Source organism: Trichosurus vulpecula, chromosome 1 (genome assembly GCF_011100635.1).
Source record: "Trichosurus vulpecula isolate mTriVul1 chromosome 1, mTriVul1.pri, whole genome shotgun sequence".
Classification (NCBI taxonomy): domain Eukaryota; kingdom Metazoa; phylum Chordata; class Mammalia; order Diprotodontia; family Phalangeridae; genus Trichosurus; species Trichosurus vulpecula.
In genome coordinates, this window is record NC_050573.1 from 562,171,553 (window position 1) to 562,197,022 (window position 25,470).

The 25,470-nt window shown below is 38.0% G+C and overlaps 1 non-coding gene across 1 annotated transcript; it reads right to left on the reverse strand.

Annotated features, from left to right (window-relative positions):
• Positions 1-19,371: 19,371 nt before the first annotated feature.
• LOC118835060 lies at positions 19,372-19,473 on the reverse strand. The gene has a single exon (XR_005009417.1). It is a non-coding gene; the product is annotated as a U6 spliceosomal RNA (small nuclear RNA).
• Positions 19,474-25,470: the final 5,997 nt, after the last annotated feature.

Consider the following 25,470-nt stretch of genomic DNA (forward strand, 5'->3'; position numbering starts at 1 on the left):
TGTTGTCCCTCCCTCATTAGACTGTGAGCTACTTAAGGATAGGGACTCTCTTTTTCTATCCCCAGAACTTACCAAAGTATCTGGCACATAGTAGGTGCTTAATAAATGTTTATCGAATAAATGGATGAATGTTCATAAATTTGACTCTCATTTAAGATAAGGTCAAATTATCCTGAAAACCATGCACACACACACACACACACACACACACACACACACACACACACACAGAAAGAGAGAGAGAGATTGAGACGGACAGAGACAGAAAGAGATGAAACAGACAGAGACAGACAAAAAGAAAGAGCCAGAGCCAGAGAGAGAGCCAGAGAGAGAAAGAGATACAGAGAGACAGGGAGAGAGAGACAGAGTCTGGGAAGGTGAGACATAAAGGTAAAGGGAGAGAACATATGAGGAATAGGTTGTGGTGAGGATGCCAACGGAACTGAACAAATTGTGGTCCAGATGTCCAAGCTATCCTCGGGAGGATCAGAAAGAGAAATTTGAGACAAAGAAGAGAATATAAGAGTGAATGAGAAGGGACAAGTGGGGCAGAAATAAAAAGGATTTCTGGGGAAGCTTAGTATGATAGATCATTTTGAGATAGAAATCTCTGGGTCTTTTTGCTACAATTTCATAAGTTTCCTCTCTGCTTTTGTTAGGGCCTTCTAATTAGCAATAATGCTTTATTCCCCTTTAAAATGTATCTGATCTTTCAAAAAAAACCATAATTCATTTGTTTTTGGTAGTGGTCTTCTAAATAGTCCTATATGTAGGTTAATTTTTCTAAGTCAAATGAACTTTCACTAGACCATTGCTGTGGAACACAGAACATCAATGGCAGAGAAAGAAATTTTAAACATGATGTTGCAGGTAGCCATCCAGATTGGCTATAAATTTTTTAGCATTTGTGGCAATGGAATCCCCAAGATGAGATTGCTCTGTTCACAACGCATGGCCAATTGTATTCGTAGAAGAAAGATCAAGAGAGCAGTTTCTCTCAAGGGAAAACACTCTCTTTTGGAAAATTCTTTCCTCAGAACTTTCCCAGGTACCCAGACTTTCATTCTTACACAGACCAGCACTGGCCACACTTAGTCTCCAAAGCAATTAAGTAGTAACCCAGGTAAGTCCAGGACTGTGGGTGAACAGAGGAAAAATCCTATATTCCCTATTTTCCTCTTTTTGTTAAAGTTTTATGAGTGCCTCAAACAAATGAGATTGGTAGAGGAAAAACTACCACCCTCTTCAGAAATCAATACAGACAATACAAGAAAGTGTGGTAGGAAGATAAGACACCTTACCTTAGTGGCATACCTTGTAGATCTAGACCTTGGAAAGGTCCTAGAGGCCATCGAATCCAACTTCCCAATTTGGCAGGTGAAGAAACCAAGACTTCAAGCCAGCTCTCACGTCTCTCCTAAGTCATCTTTACGTGTGTATGTGAAGCACCCAAACCTCCTCTAACTGACCTCCATATGTCATGATCCAAAGCCTCTTCACTACCTATCTATTTCAATTGATCTTTCACGTGTGTCCTAAAAGTGGGCTATGCATTGTTCTTGGGATTTCCTTGTTAGTTATTTATTTTTCATAGTGGAAGAACTGTGTGCATATTTCTTTCAAGCAACTGTGTCCATTCTCATAATTTGTTCATTCAAAGAAGAGTAAGAACAGTATTAACAACAGGCAGCATTTGTATAGCACTTTAATGCTTGGAAAGTACTTCACATACATTACTCATTTGACCTTCACAATAGCCCTGTGGGGGAGATAGTATTCTTATTCCCATTTAAGATATGAGAAAACTGAGACTGAAGAAGGATAAATGACTTGCTCAGGGCCACACGGCTACCAAGTCTGAGGCACAATTTGAATTCTGACTTCATGACTCCCAGCTGGTGCTCTATACACAGTAAGACCTAGCAGCTAACTGTGTTGCCAGTGTGTGTGTGTGTGTGTGTGTGTGTGTGTGTGTGTGGGGGGGGGGGGGGTGGATGGTTCAAATTGTTTAGGGCAGGTGTAGGTTGAGGAAATATATATATATATATATATATATATATATATATATATATATATATATATGTATGTTTAAAAATCCACAAAGTAAATAAAAATGTGTAGGCCTACTAAGACTTCTGTGAATAGAAGCATATAATCTCAAATAATTGATGTATGCTCCCCACGTTGCAGTTCCTCTTTGAAATAGTAGATGGTCTCAAGGAACTGCTATGGCATAAAACTTATTCACCCAGAGGCTGACCCGGTGTTCAGTATTTTATAAGTCTGAGAAATAATTTAAAAGCCTGAAAATTGCCTATGTGTAGATTTCATAAAATGTAAAATGATGTGAGAGCCAATGGGGTATATAGAAAGTTGACCTTGAAGCTAGGGAGACCTAGGGTTCAAGTTCTTCTTCTGACACATATACTGTCTGGGTGACCCTGGACAGATCACTTACTTTCTTAGTGCCCTAAGCAACCGTGTAAGATGATAAATTTAAGAGAATCTGCTGATCTGCTTTGGCAGAGGGAGTTTTACCTATATCAATAAATCACATTGCTGTTCCCTGTCATTATCTGTATGCTCATTCTTACTCCTGTCTCTATCCCCATGAAATTTCATAAGATTTAGAAAGAATAGAAGTAGTTAGTTTAAGCAGAAAATTAAAGAATGGTAAGAAATTTAAATAACAGTGGATTGAGTGAGGGAGTTACTTATCAATTTAGGGAGTTTTGGGTAGGACCTTTAATTGTAGATCTATAGAGAACATATGAGCATACCCTTTGGTGCCTTCTGACAGATGGGCTTTAGTGACTAGGGTTGTCCCTCAAAAGAACTGGTTGTCTAGGGGCAGAGTCAAGATGGCGGCTGGAAAGTAGGGACTTGCGTGAGCTCCCCCCAGGTCCCTCCAAACACCTATAAAAATAGCTATGAACAAATTCTAGAACTGCAGAACCCACAAAATAGCACAGGGAAGCAGGGCTCCAGCCCAGGACAGCCTGGATGGTCACGGGGTAAGGTCTATCGCACTGAACTGGGAGTGGAGAGGAGCAGAGCCCAGCATAAGCCGTGCCTGGACCAACCAGACCAGGAGCCGGGAAGAACAGGCCCTAGTGCCCTGAATCAGTGAGCAGCGGCAGTTATCAGACTTCTCAACTCACAAACACCAAAGACAACAGAGAAGGTTAGTGGGAAAAGCTGCTGAGACAGAGTGAAAGAAGCTCGCAGTTTGGCCACCATCCTGGGGGCAGTGGAGGTGATGCAGTTCTGAGGCTGCTTACAGAGCTACAGCTGCAGTTGCTTCAGGCACCAGGCCCACCTGGTGGGAGGAATTAAGTGGCAGATCTGAGTGGGAGTGCAGAGCCAGCTTAGATCTGATTCCGGTCTGGGTTGGTGGTTCTTGGGGGAGGAGTATTGCTGGCATGTCAGAACTTGCTGTGTAGAAATAGGTCTGAAAACAACAGCACAGCCCCTCAAGCTTGGGACAAAGTACTCTACACTCTACAAGCAGTTATACCCCAACAAAAAAGCTCAAGGGTCAAGTAAGTTGGCTGGGAACATGGCCAAGGAGCAAAAACGGACTCAGATTCAGACTCAGACTTTGGAATCTTTCTTTGGTATCAAAGAAGACCAAAATATACAGCCAGAAGAAGTCACCAAAATCAAAGAACCTACATCAAAAGCCTCCAAGAAAAATATGAACTGGTCTCAGGCCATGGAAGAGCTCGAAAAGGATTTGGAAAAGCAAGTTAGAGAAGTAGAGGAAAAATTGGGAAGAGAAATGAGAGTGATGTGAGAAAGACATGAAAAACAAGTCAATGACTGGCTAAAGGAGACCCAAAAAAATACTGAAGAAAATAACACCTTTAAAAATAGACTAACTCAAATGGCAAAAGAGCTCCAAAAAGCCAATGAGGAGGAGAATGCCATGAAAGGCAAAATTACCCAAATGGAAAAGGAGGTCCAAAAGACCACTGAAGAAAATACCACCTTAAAAATCAGATTGGAGCAAGTGGAGGCTAGTGATTTTATGAGAAACCAAGATATTATAAAACAGAACCAAAGAAATGAAAAAAATGGAAGACAATGTGAAATATTTCATTGGAAAAACCACTGACTTGGAAAATAGAACCAAGAGAGATCATTTAAAAATTATTGGACTACCTGAAAGCTATGATCAAAAAAAGAGCCTATGTATCATCTTTCAAGAAATTATCAAGGAACTGCCCTGATATTCTAGAGCCAGAGGGTAAAATAGAAATTGAAAGAATCCACTGATTGCCTCCTAAAAATATCCTGAAAAGAAAACTCCTAGGAATATTGTTGCCAAATTCCAGAGCTCTCAGATCAAGGAGAAAATACTGCAAGCAGCCAGAAAGAAACAATTTGAATATTGTGGAAACACAATCAGGATAATACAAGATCTAGCAGCTTCTACATTAAGGGATCAAAGGGCTTGGAATATGATATTCTGCAGGTCAATGGAGCTAGGATTAAAACCAAGAATCACCCACCCAGCAAAACTGAGTATCATACTCCAAGGCAAAATATGGATTTTCAACAAAATAGAGGTTTTCAAGTTTTCTCAGTGAAAAGACCAGAGCTGAATAGAAAATTTGACTTTCAAACACAAGAATCAAGAGAAGCATGAAAAGGTAAACAAGAAAGAGAAATCGTAAGGGACTTACTAAAGTTGAACTGTTTTGTTTACATTCCTACATGGAAAGATGATGTGTATGATTCATGAGACCTCAGTATTAGGGTAGCTGAAGTGAATATATATATACATATATATATGTACATATATATATATATATATATATATATATATATATATATATATATAGAGAGAGAGAGAGAGAGAGAGAGAGAGAGAGAGAGAGAGAGAGACAGAGCACAGGGTGAATTGAATATGAAAGGATGATATCTAAGAAAATAAAATTAAATTAAGGGATGAGAGAAGAATATATTGAGAGAGGGAGAAAGGGAGAGATAGAATGGGGCAAATTATCTTGCATAAAAGTGCAAGATAAAGGCAAGAAAAAGCAGTCTGTAGGAAGGGAAGAGGGTGTAGATGAGGGGGAATGAGTGAATATTGCTCTCATTGGATTTGACCTGAGGAGGGAATAACATACACACTCAATTGGGCATCTTACCCCACAGGAAACTAGGGGGAAGGGGATACAAAAGGGGGGAATGATAGAAGGGAGGGCAGATAGGGGGAGGAGGTAATCAAAAACAAACACTTTTGAAAAGGGATAGGGTCAAGGGAGAAAATTCAAGTAAGGGGATAGGATAGGAAGGAGCAAAATATAGTTAGTCTTTCACAATACGAGTATTGTGGAAGGGTTTTCCATAATGATATGCATGTGGCCTATGTTGAATTGTTTGCCTTCCTAGGGAGGGTGGGTGGAGAGGGAAGAGGGGAGAGAATTTGGAACTCAAAGCTTTAAAAACAGATGTTCAAGAAAAAGTTTTTGCATGCAACTAGTAAATAAGATATACAGGCAATGGGGCATAAAAATTTACCTAACCCTACAAGAAAGTAAGGGAAAAGGGGATGGGGGGGATTGGGGTGACAGAAAGGAGGGCTAACTGGGGAATGGGGCAACCAGAATATATGCCATCTTGGAGTGGGGGGGAGGATAGAAATGGGGAAAAATTTGTAATTCAAACTCTTGTGAAAATCAATGCTGAAAACTAAAAATATTAAATAGATTAAATTATATATATGTATATATGCATAAATATACATATATATTTAAGAGTAAAAGAAAAAAAGAATTGGTTGTCTAGGACTCAGGAGGACATACACTAGTTATAGGAATTGATTGACAGCTCTAAATTTTTTTTATCTTTTTTTCTGCCTTTTATCCATAGAGAACCTGAGAACACAGGCATTAATGGTAGCTTTGAAGTGGCACATAGAAGAGCCTAATGAGAGGCTCTAGATAATGTCATTCTCAACCTCTACTGTCATAATGAGAGGAGGAGAGGATTTTCAACATCATGGTTTGCAAGCTAAAGATATGGAAATTTCCAGTGAAGATTACATTACACATAACTCAAATTCAAGAATTTTGGAATCTACTCTTCTAACCAGAGAAGGGGAATTTCCTGAGTGGGGTGTCTTATGGAGATAGAAACAAACAAACAAACAAACAAGTAATTTCTGATGCTGTGCAAAGCAGAAGCAAGGCACCACACTTCCCAATATGGAGGAACAAGAAATCTAGTCTTTGAACTCTACCATTAATGTGAGTTATTTGAACAGTAACAATCCCGTGGGAAGCAGGATGGTGCTGTAACAATTACAAAAGTGTTTCACTTCCAATAGGAGTCTAAACCATAGGATGGTACTAATTTTTTGGAGTGGAAGGGAAGGAGTCTAAAATCCAGGATGGATTGTTTGATGTTTTGTGGGTAGGAGAGCTTGTCAGGGCTCTGCTGTGTTGGCAATTTCAAGTTCAGTTCTCTTCTAAGAGGGCCATAGAGTGGCCCTATAAGTCTGGTGAGCAGTGGGTAAGACTCTGTGGTAAAGTGGGACTAACTGAAGAGGGAAGAGAATTACAGTGGTCATAGGCTGTTGAGATTCCCTATGTTTATTTTCTACAGTTGTTTATGGTCTTTTATCTAGCTATAATTTCTAGAGGAGGCAATAAAAGTTGTCCTATATTTAACATCTACCTCAGATATTGGATATAGGATCTGGAGACTCTGGAGCCCACATTTATGAAGCTGTATATCGAGAGGAAGAAACTCAATTGAACTAAAATGAGCCAAAAATATATTGGTCTTTTGGATCACCTCCAAGATCAAACTTGGTCCACCTGTGAGCCCAGATTTGGGAGTTCTAAGCCAGTTATAAAAATTATGTAAATGTATTTTGTATCCATTCCTCAAATGTTTATTTCTCCCCCTAAAAGTATTAAAAATTATATTCCTTGCCTTTTTTATTTCATATCATTATTAAATTTTATTTTCTTTTATTTCTCATTAATTTTTGTCTAGAACATTATTATTCCCCATCTACCAAGCAATTTTAGAAAATGCTTTTGTGCCTCAGGTTTTCTAATTAATTAAAAATAAATCTAAAACAAGTCAACTGTCCTTTACTTAATGAATAGTATTTTGGAGACATTTGTAAACCAAAGAACGAATGGACTTAATTACTATTTATAAGAACTAACAATGAGTAATTTTGGTTTTCTTTTCCAAAAACAAACATAAACATGAGTTTGGTTTTTTTGTTTGGTTGATTTTTTCCTTGTACCGGACATGATGAATGGAACTGATCATTTGCTGGACTGGAGTAGGTGGCTTCTCTCTGAAGGACATGGTCTTTGCAGATGTAATATAAGATTTCTTTAAATACTGCTCTGTTCATATCAATTGATAAAAATTTATTAAGTGCCTACTATATGCCAGGAACTATTTTAAATTCTGGGGACACAAAAAGTGTTCCTACTCTCAAAAAATTTACAATATGATGAAAAAGACAAAAATCAATAGTTATAAGCAACCTATATGAGGAATAAATAGGAAATAACTAACAGAGGGAAGACACTGGAATTAAGAAGGGTTGAGAGAGGCTTTTAACTGGGAGGTCAGTAGGGAGGGAGTATATACTAGGCAAGGGGGATGGCTAAGAGAAAATGCCTGAACCAAAAGATGGTGAGTCTTGTTTGTGGAACAGCATGAAGGCCAATGCCTGTGGACAAAAGAGTATGTGGTGAGGAGTAACGAATAAGAAAATGGGAAAAATGAAATGGGGCTAAGGTTACAAAGGGTTCTGAATGCCAAACAGCATATTTTATATTCGGTTCCAGAGGCAATAAGGAGTCATGGAGTTTATTGAGAAGGGAGATCACTTGATCAGACCTGCACTTTAGGAAAGTCACTTTAGTGGTTGAATGGAGGATGATTTGGATTGGGGAGAGACTTGAGACATGTAGACTCACCAGCAGAATATTCCAAAAATCTAGGCATGAGATGATGAGAACCTGAACTAGAGTGGTGGAAGTTTCAGAGGAGAGCAATGGCCATATTTGAGGGATGCTAAAAAGGCAAAATCAACGGGCCTTGCCAACAGCTTGGATAAAGGGGATGAGAGATGGGGAGGAACCCAGAATGACTCCTAGGTTGTGAGTCTAAGGGATCAGAAGATGTTGTTGCTGTCTATGGTAATGGGAAAGGTAAGAGACAGGCAGGGTTTGGGGGAAAGATAATGAGTTTCATTTTGAACATATTGAATTTAGGATGTCTGCTAGGCATTCAGTTTGAAATGTCCAAGAGGCAGTTGGTGATGTGAGATTAGAGATCAGCAGAGATGTTGGGGCAAGATAGGTCGATTTGGGAATCATCAGCATAGAGATGATAATTTAATCCATAGTTGCTGATGAGATCACCAAGGGAAGTAGTACAGAGGGAGAACAGAAAAGGACCCAAGACAGAACTCTGAGAGACACCTGTGGTTACAAGGTGTGATCTGGAAGAGGATCCAGCAAAAGAGATAGAATAGTTGTCAGATACGTAGGAGAAAAACCAGGAGAGTGTGGTGTCCTTAAAACCTAGCGAGAAGAGAGTAGTCGACAGTGTCAAAAGTTGCAGAGAGATTGAGAAAAGGTCACTGAATTTGGCAACTAAGAGATCATTAGTAAATTTTGAGAGAGAAGTTTCATTGGATTGATAAAGTTGGAAGCTGAATTATAAGGGATTGAGAAGAGAGTGAGGGGAGAGAAAGTGGAGATACCTGTTGTAGATGATCTTTTCAAGGAATTTAGATACAAAGGGCAGAAGAGATAGAGGCAATAGTTAGTGGGGATGAAAGGATCAAGTGAGGTTTTTTTTTTCAAGATGGGGGAGTCAAGGAAATGTTTGAAATCAATAGGGAATGAGCCAGTAGACAGGAAGAGATAAAAAATAAGTAAAAGAGTGGGGATGACAAAGGAGAAAATCTGTGGGAGGAAATGAAATAGAACTGAATCACTACAACAAGTAAAGGGATTAGCTGGAAGAAAGCCACTTAATCACGTGAAATTGGGTTGAAGGAGATAGTGGCAGAAGGCATCTGAGATAGGAGATGAGGAAGAGGGGAGAATAAGGAACTCACATGAAATGGCCTTATGGAATATATGAGGTGAGGTTCTCAGCTGAGAGAGCGAGGGGAACAGGAGCTTTAGAAGGCTTGAGGAGGAATGAAAAGGTATGGAAGAGCTGCTGTGGAGAGTGAGATGGTGAGTTAAAAGAGTTATGGAAGAATTGACTGGCAGTAGTAAGGGCCCATTTGAGGTTGGGTAACATTAGTTTGCAGTAGACCCAGTGAAAACAGTTGTGTGATTTTCTCCATCTTTCTTTAGTAACATGAGTATAAGAATAAACCTGGTAAATGGTAAGAGGGATCCAAAGCTTAGGTGTAAGATTGGTAGTAAGATTGGAGGTAATGATAAGTAAGGATCAAGAGTAAGATTGTGTAAGGAAAGGCAGAGGAAGAGGTAAAAGCCAATAAATTGATTATGCCTATATAAAAAGATTTCAAAATTCAAAGTTTCATCCTAGCTCCACCCAGCTCTTGCACCTGGCCATCTGGAATGTCTGTCCCATAGGCAACAAACTTTCCTCCCTCCTAAACCTATTCTTCTACCTCTCCTTCTATCCAGTAGCTCTTCTATCCACAGAAACCTGGCTTTCCCCTGATGACATAGCCTCCCTGGACACTGACTGCACCTTCACTCATTCTTCTTAGCTCACCAATCAAGGTAAAGGAGTCAGAATACTCCTCAAAACCCATTGCCACCTCTAGGTCCTCTCCTTCCTCATTCACTCAGCAACCCCTCTTTCTTTGAGATTCATGCTATTCATATCTGCTATCTAATCAAAATCCTGGTAGTAGTTGTCTACAGAGCCCCAGATTATTCCCCTTCCTTTCTCAATGAGTTTGATACCCGGGTCTTCTCCTCAACTCTTACCTTCATACTAGGGGACTCCAACTGATTCTCTCTCAAATACCCTAACCACTCAGTTCCTCCACCTACCCCCTTCTCATGAACTAATCCTACACCTCACCTCAGCCACACACAAAAATGGCCATACCCTCAATTTTCCATCACTCACAAATGCACCACCTACCTCCCTGTTCAAGAATTCTGAAATCTGAGGTAGCTAGGTGGTGCAGTGAATAGAACACCAGTCCTGGAGTCAAGAGGACCTGAGTTCAAATCTGGCCTCAAACACTTGACACTTACTAGCTGTGTGACCTTAGGGAGAAGACCCGGGTATCAAACTCATTGAGAAAGGAAGGGGAATAATCTGGGGCTCTGTAGACAGCTACTACCAGGATTTTGATTAGATAGCAGATATGAATAGCATGAATCTCAAAGAAAGAGGGGTTGCTGAGTGAATGAGGAAGGAGAGGACCTAGAGGCGGCAATGGGTTTTGAGGAGTATTCTGACTCCTTTACCTTGATTGGTGAGCTAAGAAGAATGAGTGAAGGTGCAGTCAGTGTCCAGGGAGGCTATGTCATCAGGGGAAAGCCAGGTTTCTGTGGATAGAAGAGCTACTGGATAGAAGGAGAGGTAGAAGAATAGGTTTAGGAGGGAGGAAAGTTTGTTGCCTATGGGACAGACATTCCAGATGGCCAGGTGCAAGAGCTGGGTGGAGCTAGGATGAAACTTTGGAGTGCAAGGGTTGAATAGGTTGGCAATGAGGAATTGCATGGTAGAGAGTTTGAGTGGGGTTTGAATGATGACCTCTAGGAGTTCAGCATCATTGGGATGTGAAGGATATGACTAGTCATAAGAATATTTATCATTAAATAGAAGACACCACTCTTCTTCCCAAAGGTAGATGGAGATTGGGCTGGAAGCAAGTGTAATAAGAGGTAAGAGGCACATGATCAAATGGGAAGTCTCATTTCAAAACTTGTACCCAGCAGGAAGTAGAAGGAGATGGAGAGCACAGAGGAATCATATGTTCTGAAGTCTTCTCCCCCAGGAGGCTGGCTATGAGAAGGAAGGAGGAAGAGGTAGACTACTTGAGGTAGGTGAAGTAATGGGGCAGATAGAAGAAGATTCCAGGCCTAGCTCCATGCAGTCTTACCTCAAAGGACTTGCTGTGTCTATCACAAGACGAAAGATAAGATGCAGGTGTAGTCAAATAAAAAGATTTAGATCTGGAAGAGACAAAAAATAATTTTACAGAAAGAAAAAAAAGGTATTAACTATAAAAGGATGTAAAATATATTTGATGTTAAAGATGGGCATTTTAGGTCTAAGAAGAATAGGAAAATTACATAATATTTGTATATATGAAAATAGCTTTTAATTGGATTAGAGGTGCCTGTAATTGTTTTACAACTAAAAAGGGTAAAAATAATGAAACTTAAAATAAACCTATTTGGAGAAAGGCATGTTGAAGTTAAAAGGACTGCTTGTTCCATGGCGGAAATTTGGTGAGTTTTTACCTTTTCGTACCTCAGCAGATCACTGAGTACCAGGAGGCTCTTATCTAAGTGGCTGAAGAGACAGAAACTTGGGATGGGATCCTGATATAGGAGGCTGATGAGAATAAGAACCTATGTTGAAGATTGTAGATATAGCAGGGAATGAAAAAAGCATTGCTCTTAGAATGGGTGGCAACTAGAAGTGGTCAGATGACAGAAAGCTGCAGCCAGTTGATTCTTGAAGGGTGGGAGAAAGGGTTTCGTTGGCCAAGAAGTTCAGTGAGTTATTGCATTTCTGCACTGCGTAAGCAAGAGTGAACTTGTGTGTCATAAGTACCTGCTGCTCTTCCTTCCACATCAGTTCTGGGAAAGTAAAGCAGAAGAAGGATAGGCTTTACAGCTGTGGTATACTATGGGAGCTACCTAAAATTATTTACCACGTTTAAAGATTCAAGCCAGCACATGAGTGGCAAGATGACAGACTAAACATTTTCTCTGATATCCACAACCTTTAAAACCTCTATAAAGCAGAAATTAAATGCCAAACATAAAGCAACTTCAGCTATTTCCATGGTCTAGGCCCTACCTAGAACTAGGGCTTCTCAAACTTTTTTGGCTTGGTCCCTCTCCTCCCCTTTTTGTGTTTCTGTGACTTTTGTTGGCACTATGTCACCTGAGGGCATGCACAGTGCAATGTATGCACGTTTTATGTTCATAACCAAGGCTGTAGTGAAGTTGTGTGTTGCCACATGAGCAAACACTGCCAGAAACAACTCAGATTCATTACCCATTTGATTTATAGTTAATTTTTGGTCTTTATGCATTTAGAAACTTTTACTGTTGCAAAATTTTTTTTGAGACCCCATATGGGGTGAAGAGCAACAGTTTAAAACGTGCTTTGAAATAACCAAAAAGGTTTAAAACGTCTCTCAAAATTCAGGTCTTTGATTCTGTACAATAGACTGGGAATGTAAATACACAGAGCTGACGGGCATCCTAGAAGAAGAGAAGCAAAAAAAAATCATTAGGAGAAAAACGCTCAATCTGCAAGTTAAAGTATACTAAACTTGAACAGGATGTGCAGAGGCAGCCTAAGGATCATAGTTCCCTCAGAAGAACATGACAGGACAAACAAACACAATCTTTAACACTATAATGAAATAAATAATAGAAAACTAAACATAGAAAATGAAATTCCAAGTGAAATTCACATATCACTTCCAGATGGGAAAAATAAAAACAAAACAAAGAACTAAGACTGCAAACTCTAAGACACATAGTGGTTAAGTAGAACAATTCAATTCAGAAACAAGTTCTGCAAGTTAGAAGAAAAAAAAGACCTTCAAATTCAAAACAAAGGGCATTAGAATAATGCAAGAGTATCCTAGACTCACTAGAAAAAGGTAGAGAATGGAATAATGTGTTCAGAAGAGCAGAGAAGCTCAGGATATAGGCATGGGTGACCTACCCTGCAAATTTGAGCTTAACCATACAATACCAAAAAGATAGCTATTCAACAACAAAGAAGAGTCTAAAAATTTTTAGAGAGAAAACCAGAATAGAAGATATTATTTGTCTCTCAAACATCCCCAAAAGCAGAAATATAGGAGGAGTGAATACATGCAGAACGCTAACAGCAGTATAGTGACAATAGAGAGACCAATAAGAAAGTTCTTTCTAAGTGTTCACCAGGAGAGAGGGATGGAGAAGGAAATCTGGTAGAGATAGCAGTGAAGACGCAGACTGGGGGTATTATGGACAGAACATGGTAACACCCTGCTTACAGATGAATGCTTCTTTTGCAAAAAAAAAAAAAATTACAACATGAGAGGGTATATAAAAGGAGAAGATAGAAGGAGGGAGAGAGAGAGGAGTGAATGGTGTTCTGGTGTCAAATCAAGGGCTATCACAGAGAGGAAGATGATCTTTATGGTCCCAGAAGGAGAAGGTTCTATGGGAGAGTGGGTGGGAAAGAGAGAGAAAAGACCAAAAAGGAGGTAGAATGGAAGGAGGCCTTATTTTGGAGCTCAGAGCAGGGTCCCACTGACAAATGCCCCTATAGATGAAGAGAGATAGGGAAGGAAGATGAAGACCTTACCCTGGATGAGGTCTGAGGGATTTGGTGCTTGAAAAGTCTACTTGTCCTGGGCAAGGAAAGGAAGGGTTTGGAACCTCTGGAGACAACAGGAACCTGGAGAAGTGAGAGAGTATGGATACAGGTAGGAGCTTTTCTGGCAAATGTAGGGGGGAAAATGGTCAATAAGAGATGGTATATATAGATCAGTGATGGGCTTCAAAGTCAGGGACGTGGTGGGGGAGGATTTCTACCATGGAGCAATTCTAGATGGTGCAGTGAATACAGTGCAGGGCTGGCACTCAGGAAGCCTTGAGTTCAAATCTAGTCTCAGACACTTACTAGCTGTGTGACTCTGGACATGTCACTTAGTGCTTAACCTTTGTTTGCCTCAGTTTCCTTCTCCATAAAATAGGAATAATAGCACCTATCTCTCAAGATCATTGTGAGGAAAAATGAGATAATAATTATGAAATGCTTACGTGCCTGGCACATAGTATTTGCTACAGAAATGCTAGCTATAATGAACAGTAATAATGTTATTATTGCTGTTGTTATTAATTGGTATTGTTCTAGAAATGAGGTACAATGGACCAGAAGAATCCATGGAGTGTGCCCTACAAGGCAGTGGAAGAAAGTCCCTAGAGGGGAGATCCCAAAATGGGTACCTTGGAAGCTTTGATAGCACGAAAAATATAGAGAAAAGAGAGGAACCAGATAATTACAGTAGAAATAAATCAGAGGATGAGAGTCTAGAATAAAGAGAAAGAGAAGATGGAGATGGAAGAGAATGAAAAAATCCTTTTGGAAAAGGGCAGAAAAATGAAATTTAGAAATTAAGGATAGGATTAGATGAAGGAAAAAATAGGAAGGGGGATAGCAAATGAATAGAGGGGATCAAAAGCCAATGGGAATAAGGATAACTTTTAAAAAAAATTAAAGTATATGAAGGAACATAACAAATTTTTCTTTTTTCTTTTCTTTTCTTTTTTTTTTTTTTACAAAAGGAGAGGGAACTTGAAGCTGAAATACTGAAATGTTTCTGCACAGACAACCTTAATGCATCTAGGATAAGAAGAGAAGTAGTCAAATGGAGGAAAAATTTATCAAATTTTTCTGGTTAGGGCTTGGCATCAAAGCATGTATATGTGTATACATTTGTACATATGTGTGTGTGTGTATATAATATATATGCATGAATATCCATGATGATATTATTATTATTTTATTTGTCTTATTGCTAAGCAAATGGCTCCATTTAAGATCTAAAAGTTTCGATATTATGAGAGGCTGGCAGTATCAATATCATACACCATGTAGATGTATTACATTGTAAGTGGTTGGTTGTATAGATAGAAATATATTGATGAGGGCTCAAGATCTAGAGTGGTGAGTAGACAGAACATATTTCTCCTCAAAAAGGTTGTCCTTAGAACTCTGAGAAAATTTGGCTGTAACTGTGGTGGTGCTCTCTGGGAACCTAGATATGCCAGCATAAGGGCTTGGAGTGAGGTTATCTATGTGTTATGTAATAAAGGACTTGTATTAGGGATATTTGCACTTTCCCATCAAGGTGCCCTACCTGTAGCCTCATTTGGGTCCCAGGTTAAGTTCTAGGGGAGACTCTTCTCTAAGGAGATCAGTTAATCTTATTCATATTGTCTCACTTTTTACATTCCCACCCTATAGCCACAGAGAAAATGAAACTTAGGCTTGGCTTCCACTGAGTTCCTCTCCAAAACAGAATATAGAAGTACTCAATGTACAATGTAAATCAGGTATAGGACAGTTATTTATTTCCTTCACACAAACACTTAAAATATAAAAGAGGAAAAAAGCATAAAAGAGTAATCTATAACTGCTAATAAATTCTCTTGGAATGTTGCTACTTTAAAATATTAGATACAGAAAATGTAGTGGAACTTTTGAATAGGCATTTGACATTCAACCACAGCTCTGCATTGACTGTACAATTTTCTCAAGTTTTAAGCTTTCTGGTATATAAATAGGGCTTAAGGTCATCATCCCTTTGAGGTAGCATTCTCTAAAAAAATAATATTTAATTGCATATTTCTCCTTTGGTTGTTTAGTTAGCTCTGATTGAGGGACCCAGAATCTCTCTACTGCTCAAACTCAAAATCCTACCTCCAGACTTAAAATATTCATCTCCAGATGGCACTTTGGTCACCTATGATTAGGGAAAGGAAAACAAGCAGAGAAGATAGGCTTGATTAAGCTGTATATATATGAATCCATCTCACTAACTGTCATAAGAAGAGAAAGAAAAAGAAAGAAAAGGGGGCTAGACACACACACACATGCACACGCACACACACACACACACAGAAACAGACAGAGACAAAGACATAGAGCAAGAAAAACAGATAGAGACAGAGAGGGAAACAGACACAGAGAAAGAAAAATAGACAGAAAGAGGCAGACAAAAACACAGAGAAGCATAGAAAATGTCATGCCACACCTTCTGAACAGAAGATGAGAGCAAGGCTAGAAGTTGTGAAGTTGTCTGCCAACTTAAATTCTAAATGTGAGGCTCTTCCTGGCTCAGAGGCCAATAAGGAACTGATTCATGATTCCAAAGTACAAGTCCTTCAGAGCTGAGCCAAATGCATAAGAATTGGCCAGTTGTGCTCAGCTCACCTCCATGCATGCACCATGGTATAGCTACCACTCACTACCCTGTTAAGGAATTTCTTCCTTTAGCAAATCAGAGTATGAGAACTATAGATTAATCTTACTAATGGAGACCGAGGCAATTAAAAATAAACAAAATCCTCACAAGGAGATTACTGTATATTCAGCAAATCTCTATAACTAAGTGCCAGCCATACCATAGATTCATGTATTCATGGTTCAACATTGGGGAGGGAAGAATGATTGGTATATAATGATTGGTATATTAATTCATTAATATACATTAATTATAATCAGCAATTAGTTACATATGTATACACACGTACACATATATACTATTGATTCAACTGACAGAGAAACAAAAAGCCTTTGACTAAATTTATATAAAGTTACTAATTTAAATAAAAAACCCTGAAAAGCATAGTCATGGAGGGGCAAAATATACATGACCAATTTGAAATTAAATTAGCGCTATCTGTAATGGAGAAACACTAGACCTTTTCTTAGTACAACTAGGTATAAAGGAAGGATTCCTTCTGTCCCTGCTATTTGATATACTGTTAGAAATGCTAGGTATATTAATAAGAAAAGAGAAAAAACAAAGATGTAACCATAGGCAAAGAGGGAACAAAATACTATTTGCATATGACAGAATGATGTAGTTACAGAATCCCAGAAAATCAGGAAAGAGACTGAAACAATACCGTTAGCAATGCAGAAGAATAGAAAAAATCCATTAAAATGTTCAGCATTTTTGGACAGTACTAACAAAAACAGAGAAAAATTGTAAAAATTAATTCTATTCAAAATAACTAGAATAATATGAAAAGTGTTGACCTTGGAATCAAGAAGATTTAGGTTCAAGCACTACTTATGACTCTGATTATGTGCCCATGGGCAAATTACAACTTGCTAATGACCTGTGGAATTCTGTCTCTAAGACTGAAAGTTGTAGATCATGAAGTGATCTGCAATGATAGAGGGAATTCCTCATACACAGGTGCTATCAAAAAAGAAAAGGAGGGAAAAACCTAAGGAGAGAAATGATTATTAATAACCAATGATTTTTGAGACACTGAATTCCCTCTTTTTCTAAAGTCCTTAGTTCAAAGGTCAGTTTCTGAAGGACAGAACTATGATAGATGATAGAAGATAGGATTAACATTCTCCTACGCCTAGGCATTGCTATCCCACCCAACCTTACAAGGAATTTAATCTAAGATTCTGCTGAGGCTTGGCTGGGGGATATAGATTCTTTGTCTAGATTTCCCCAGGCTGGGTGCAATTTAGAAGAAAACATAATCAGTTATATCCCCTAGTCCTTAATTAGAACTTCGCATTGAAATATTCATTCTCTAATTAATTGTTGGCCAATAAGCGTTGATTGCCACCCTCAGGAACACCTACTCTTCCAAGGGCATATAAATTTTGAGCCTACCACCATGATTTATTATCTTTGGTATTTGAAAGTATCACTGATTATTTCATTAATAAAATGCTAGCATTATTAATAAAATGATTGATTACTTAGAAACTACGTCTCTCAAACTTTTGAAACATCACATTATCAATACACATAAGATATAGCTATGGATATAAACAACCCTTTATAGGAATAAAGAGATACAAATAGCTAGAAAGATATTCGCTGCTCATTTTTGGGCCAATATAATGCAAATAACACAACAATATAAACCGACTTATAGATTTAGTGCTATACCTGTCAAATTAAAAAGGGCATAATTTTTTTTTAGAACTACCCAAAATAAGAAAATATACCTGGAAGGATAAAAGTTTTTGAATTTAAAGGAAAACAATGTAAAATGTACAAATGGAAGAGATATTAACAGTACTAGAATTAAGATTCTATTAAAAAGCAGCTCTAATTAGCACTACTTAATACTGATTAAATTATCAAAAAGCACATCAATGGAACAAAATTAATGGGCAAGAGACAGAAAGGATGAAAAATGATAGGCTAGTGTGTGACAAATCCAAGAACACTACTTACTGGTCAAAGAACTTCTGTACAAGTATAATGGGGAAAACTTTAAATCCATTTGGCAGAAATTAGGATTAGAACGACGTTATGTAATACAGAATAAGATTGATAATAATTGCCAGAAATTGTGCAACGTTCATTCTATTGTTGCAATAACCGTGTGATACTGCAATTTCACTCCCCCTTGTACAAACAAGGAATTTGAGGTTGAGAGGCTCAGTGACTTGCAGGTTCACAAAGCTAACAAGTGTCTGAAGGTAGAATTTCATCTCAGATTTTCCTTGCTCCTAGTCTAGCAATTTATCCACTTTGTCATTTAACTACACCAATGACTAAGTGGCTATGTGACCAGAATTTAAAAGGTCACGTCACGAAAAGAAAATTAGAAGAGAATGAAATCAAATATCTTTAACAACCATGGCTGGGGGGAGGGCGGGGCTAATTCTTAACTGAACAAGAACATAGATGATCAGAAAACATAAAACAGACTGTTTGAGTCCATAAAATTAAAAAGAATTTGCAAAAATAAAATCTACTAAGATAAAATCATAAGAGAATATATACAGTAGGATTTTAAAAAAATCATTTATTACTTATAAAGTCTGATGCCCAAAATAGGAACTGGCACAAATATATAATACCATTAGATAAGTGTTCATACTATACGAAAAATTTTCACAAGTAGATTTGCAAACTGTGTGATCATGTGGAAACCTGCTACAAATCATTGCTAGTAAGATAAATTCACATTAAGACAGCTCTGAGATTTCACCTTCACATAAACTAGAAAAGATGAAAAATGTGAGAACAGACAATTTTGGAGGAATTTTTGGGAAAAAAAGCACATAGATGTACTTTTGGTATAGGTTTGAGGTGGTCCAACCATTCTGAATTTCAACTTGGACTTTTGGAACCATTGTAACTAAATTTTCTCTACACTTTGACTTAGAAATCCAAGTAATAGGCATATATATACATAGATATGTATGTATATATATGTATGTATATATATATACACACACATATACACACACAAACACACCCTAAGGAATTTGAAATATAAACACAGTTCCAACATATAGCAAAATGTTCACAGCAAAACTCTTGTTGACAAGAAAATATTGGAAACAAAATGAGTGCCTATGGATTGGAGAAAGGCTAAAAATATGACATGTGGCTTTTTATTGTAACTACCTTTTTATAAAATAATGTGAAATGTTTCATGCATTTATGTTATCCTTGCCCAGGGGCCATGCTAATCTGTATATTATTGTTTTTAATAGATGTGCTGTGGAAGTGAGCATAGTATATGATTTTAATAGAATATCATTGTTTAATTACAATTATGAAGAATTCAGAAAAGATGTGATTTTTGTATGAACTGATGCAGAATAAAATAAGCAGAACCAGGAGATTAAGACACAGTAATCATAACAATGTAAATTAAAAGGTCATTAATAGCAAGCAGAATGTGAGTAAACAATGAAACAGGCAAAATGAGTCTTGAGAAGAAATAATGAGACGTAAGTCTTTGTGCCAGAGAAGTGGAGAACTGCTGGGATGGACTACTATATACATTTTCAGATTAGGTTTTTATTACCAGATATTTTTCGTTAATCTTGTTGGGTTTTCTCTGTTTGTTCTGTTTTTTGTTTCATTTTTCCCAAAATGGATTATTTGATCTGGAGAGAGGCCTAGAAAATAATTGAAAAATAAAGACAAAAAGCATCAATATTTTCCAAAGTGGGGTGGGGAGTTGGGAGTGCCATTTACAGACTAGCAAAAAACCGTTTATTCCCCTTACTGAATGATATGCTTTGTTCTCAGAGTCTTGGCTATGTGACTCCCCACCCTTTGATTCCCCAAAAGATTTTCAGCCAAGTTCTATAAAAAATGAGACATTTCTAGTTAAGAAGTCACTGCCTTCCAGAGCTCGTCTGGCTTTTCTTGGGCTACACTTCAAAGGGTTGTGCTTGCAGTCTCAGGGGGTGTTGTCATTCTAGCACATGCCTCACCTTGACCACTGCATGTGTTTCCTGATTCCAGCCTCCTGTTCCAGAGCTTATACTGAAAGGAACCATAAAATATATCCTTTAAGAAAGATGTACCCTAAATCTATAAAGTGGCTCTGAGCCTGGAGTTCCTCAGCTGTTCAGTCCTTAAACCTCTTGCTTGCTTTCTTGCAGATGAATGAATGGGCCAAAACAAAACACACAACAATAACAAAATAGAAAGACAAAGCAAAGGGCAAGGGGAAATGAAATTAACTACAATCTGGTCAGTTACAATTATTGGTCTTTCAAATGTTGCCAGTGACCTGCCAAAAACCTAGACACTTTAGGTTGACCATTACATCTCTTCATTTCATTTTTAAAAAGTATACTGTAGCTGTGGCATGCCTTGCTGAGGCCCTGTGTCTCTGAACTGGCTTCCCTGTCTCCTTGGCACCATAGGGACATAGGAACTTAGAACTTTCCTGGCTCTTGCATGTTGGGCATGGCCCGGGCCGAGGGTCATGGGGGTCCCGAACAGCTGCTCCCTGAGCCTAGGAACTCCATAAGAGGGATAATTCTGCTTTCCTAGGGAAGAAAATAGTCTCCAATCATGTAAGGTCTGTTGTATCCAATATAAAAAAAATAATGCATTCATTGAACCCAGGTAACTCTCCCTCCAGCCTTAAGATCCACTGTTGGGGAAAGGAAACGTAAGTTACAGCTGGGCAAGGTATAATGGTAATGTAAATGAAAAGATCTTTCCCGTTCATTACTAGGCCCATGTGACCTGCCTGGGTCATGTGGAAGACTGAGTCACATGAGCCTGTGATGGGAGGAGCTTGCCAAACAGGTGGAGCAGGAAGGGGTGAAGCAGGAAGTCGGCGGTTGCTGCAGCTTGGGGAGAGAGAGAAGAGGCCGAGAGAGTGGGTGAGAGAGGGGCATTTTGCCGAAGGGAGCTTGTGCGTAGGGAGGCCTGAGAGAGGGAAGGCCCCCCGACTGGGTCCCCGTTACTGTCTGTCCCATCTTCCCCAGCATGTCAGACAAAGGACTCCCATTCCTGAAGCTTGAACTAGGTCCCAGGTGAAAGTGAACCCCAAAACTAACTAGCATAAACATTTTTTATCACAACAGTATTTCTCCCAAAAGACAGACATCCCTATAGTGTAATGAATGATAATTGGTGATCAATTACATGGTCAACTAATTTATTCTGCCTTGGAAAAATATTTTCCCCTCCCTAAAAATCTAGTTCTGATTAGAACTGAGGCTACCATTTCATTAAGAAGAAATCAATTAACCAATTAATAGATATGTTTCTTAAAATATATAAATTCACCTTATGTTCTTTCTAGAAATAACTGTAGTTCCTAACCAACCTCAGATTCAAAATTAAATGGTCTAGTTTCAGCAGCTCCCCAAGGTGGGTATTTTATAAAAGTAGCATGAATACTTTGGCACTTTTTCTCTAGGCTCTTAGGGGAGGCCCATAATTAAGACAGGCTGTCTACAGAGCTATATCTCTGGGTCAGAGCTGAGGTTAATGGAATGAAGCGTATATTGCTCTTGGGTGTCCACTGGGCTTGTTCATAAAAATGGCACCTCATTTCCCATTTGTCCTAAAGCCCTCAGTCTTCAGCATACAGGCATGCACGCGTGCACATGTGCTCATGCACACACACACAATATGTGAAGATTGACTACATATAAAATATTCAACTATTCAAATAGACATTCTTCACTATTTAAAAAATAATAGAAAATGGTAGATATGACAAATAAAACTAAGTATACTAAAAGAGGAAGGTCACCTTAAATCTGTGATATTACAAGACTCCAAAGCAACTGATAAAAAATGAAAAAAAAAACACACCTAAAAAAAGCCCCTGAATTTATATATATATATATATATATATATATATACACACACACATATATACATACATAGACACATACATATGTATATATACAGAGAGAGAGAGAGAGAAAGGGAGAGAGAGAGAGAGAGAGAGAGAGAGAGAGAGAGAGAGAGAGAGAGAGAGAGCTGCGCATCTCTATAAAACCAGTGCCTTCATTTCTCTCCTTGTGATACACTCATAAATGTTGCTGTTCTCCTTGCCTCATGAGGAAGTGGTAAGGACAAAATGAGATCACTGTGAAGTAAAAAGCACAATAGAAATGCAGGCTATTCAGGCAAAAGCTTTTATTCTAGTTCCTCAATGACATAACCTTCAGAGTTACTCAGTGTGATTGGGGGGAAGTGAAGTCAAAAGAAGGGGAAAAGCAGACAGACTGAGCATAGTATTGTATAGGTTATATGAATTTGTGTATTTATATGTGTGTGTATACATATATAGACAGATATATTTTGTGTGACAGAGTGATAGAGAGATCTAGAGATTTTCTACAAGGCGTCCCAAAAGTCTTAGTGCAATTTTAAGCCATTAAGGTGTAAAACTGCACTAAGACTTGTGGGACACACCCCAAATAGTATATAATTATACTAATGTTATAGTGCAGTATAGCTGCCAAGATGACGCATCCTGTTATTATATATTCAATTGCTTTACTCACTGGCAGATACTGTCTTCACTCATCAAAAGTGTTTTCCTTTATTGTCTTGTTCTTAGTTCTTTTTGCAGCAATCACCCCTATCCTTAATCACCACAAGAAAACTTCAGCCTCCTCAAAACAACATATATAATTTCCACCACAAATTAGATGCTTTTTTATGTACATAAGCCTTGTCAAGCTGACAAGGTAGATATTGTAAAGCTTTTTGTTTCTTCAGAAGAGTTTACAGTGGGATCATTTGTTAGTTTTCTTGGCATAAAATAATTGATTGTTTTTATTCAGTCATTAATTCTTTAATTTGTTGTGGAAATGATCCCTCATTTTTACAAGCTGTGAGAAATATCTACATTATAAAAGTTATAGTCTCATTCCCCAAATTTGTCTTACTTTTTTTCCACTCCTGTGCTTTTTCTCTTAAATATTCCTATAACTGGGATATTCCTTTCTTATTCCAATCTCTGGCTGACAAAATCCTACTCATCCATTTTCTTTTTTTTCTTTTCCTTCCTTTCTTGCTTCCTCCCTTTTTCTCTTTCGTTCTTTCTTTCTTTTTTCTTTCTCTTTCCTTCTTTTTCTTTCCCTCTTCCTTTTTCCTTTCCTTCCTTCTTCCTTTCCTTCCTTTCCTTCCTTTCCTTCCTTCCTTCCTTCCTTCCTTCCTTCCTTCCTTCCTTCCTTCCTTCCTTCCTCCCTTCCTCCCTCTCTCTCTCTTTCCTTCCTTCCTTCTTTCTTTTTTTTTCTTTGTCAAGTGATAAGGACTGTGCTCGTGTTCCCATCAATTTAGAATACTCTTGGATTGGAAACTTTTTTCTGCTAATACAGAATGGCAACTGGTCTCTAATTTATAGTTATGGAGACTACTCTGGTGACATTGAGCATTTAAATTACTTCCTCATCATCACACAACTAGTATGTGTCAGAGGAAGCACTTGAATCCAGGTCTTCTTAACTCTAAGGTTCAGTTTTCTGGGTTTTGTATAAAATATCAGTTGTATTGAGCTCAGGGACTGAAGATTCATTAATATTGATTTGCAATTCACTGAGGAATGAATAATTAGAAATAAAAACATCTGAGGGATTAAATGTATGCAAGTTTCAAAAAACAAAATATTAATGGCTTCCATATGCTGTTGCTTCTCTAAACAATAATAGTAAATCTACTTCTAAAAGTAGTAAATCATTACTTCGTTTCTTTCTGCACACACACACACACACACACACACACACACACACACACACACACACTTTCACATAAGAAGCCACTGTGGGATAGTAGATAAGAGAATTGGCTTCCAAATGTAGGAAGGTCTGAGTTCAAGTTCTGATACTTACGATGTGACCCTGTGTAAGTTACTTAACCTCTAAGAGTTCAGGCAAGTCTCTAAAACAGTAAATTTCAAAGAAGTACCTGACCTGCTTTAGTAGAGGGAGTTTTCTCACCTGGAAGTTCCCTATAACAGTAAAATCACAGATACAGTCTTTATACCTCTACACCCACACACAGAGTCAGATCTCTCTTTTCCTCTTGAAACTCAAGAATTTTACTTTCCTTGTGTAGGGATGACCTTCATATAATCAAAGCATTAATATTATCATAGATTTCCTTTTCTCTTTGGAATGATTTTTGAGCCTATTTTTATATTCCTCAGGAAATTTTTGCTCCTATTCATCTGTTTCATAATTAAAAAAAAGAAAATCAAAGCACAGTTCCAACTCAATGCAAATGGTGGAGCCAAGGGAAAAGCAGCATTTATTGATTCACAAACAGGAAACTGAGTTCAGCAGTTCTTGGTTTTATTGGCAAGAATATTTACTTTTACAGCTTTATGCTATTTTTCCCCCAAAAGTATCTATGAATTTCAGAAAGCTAAAATTATTGTATCTCAAAACAGTATCTGATGATATGTTTTTATTAATTTTTCCTTTTACCATTGAATTGAATACACTTGGGACATGTGTTTTACCTTTGACTTGGTCAGTTATTTGAATGTCTTTGGAACTTGGTATATAATAATATTTAATAAATGTTTGTTGACTGGCTAATTGTAAATGTGTTGAAACTGAGGAATTCAGGTTTATGATTTCTTCATTCTTAAAGATGAAGGTGAGAGTTTATGAGGTCTTCTAGGTTGTTTGTTTAGGGGGAAGCAAAACATGATTTTATTGGCACAGGGAACTCCTGGTGTGGAAATTTCCTCCATCTATGCAGATCAGATTTAGTTTGTAACTACAATTCACTGGTCTGTAACTTGAAATATTAGGAATTTTTCTGCAGTACTGAGAAGTTGTAACTTACCTTTAGTTTTATAGCTAGTATATGTCAGAGGAAGGATTTAAACCTAGTGGCTCAAGCTTAGAAAATATATGTGGCAAAAAGGAAACACATATTCTGGTTGAATGGAAGGTTTTGTTTTCCCTTTTCATGGAATCCTCATGGTATTTCCACTTAGGAATGATGCAGATTTTTTTAAACACCCTCAAAGAGCTTCTTTTCCTCGGCATACCTAGTTTGTTCTCCACTCCTGGTTCAAGTACTGCCAAAAATTGTTCTGGTGACACAAGCCAGGATGCTGATAGGAAATATAAAATACTCTTGATTTTTTAAGTAAGTCAGACCTTTTTTTCTGGGAGTGGAGGCAAGAGGAAAAAGAAACTCTTTTGCTCCTGCCCAAGAGACTTCCAGAAGCTTGTCTTTGAACTACTCTCTCCTCTAGACTATGGATACTTAAATGTCTGGTT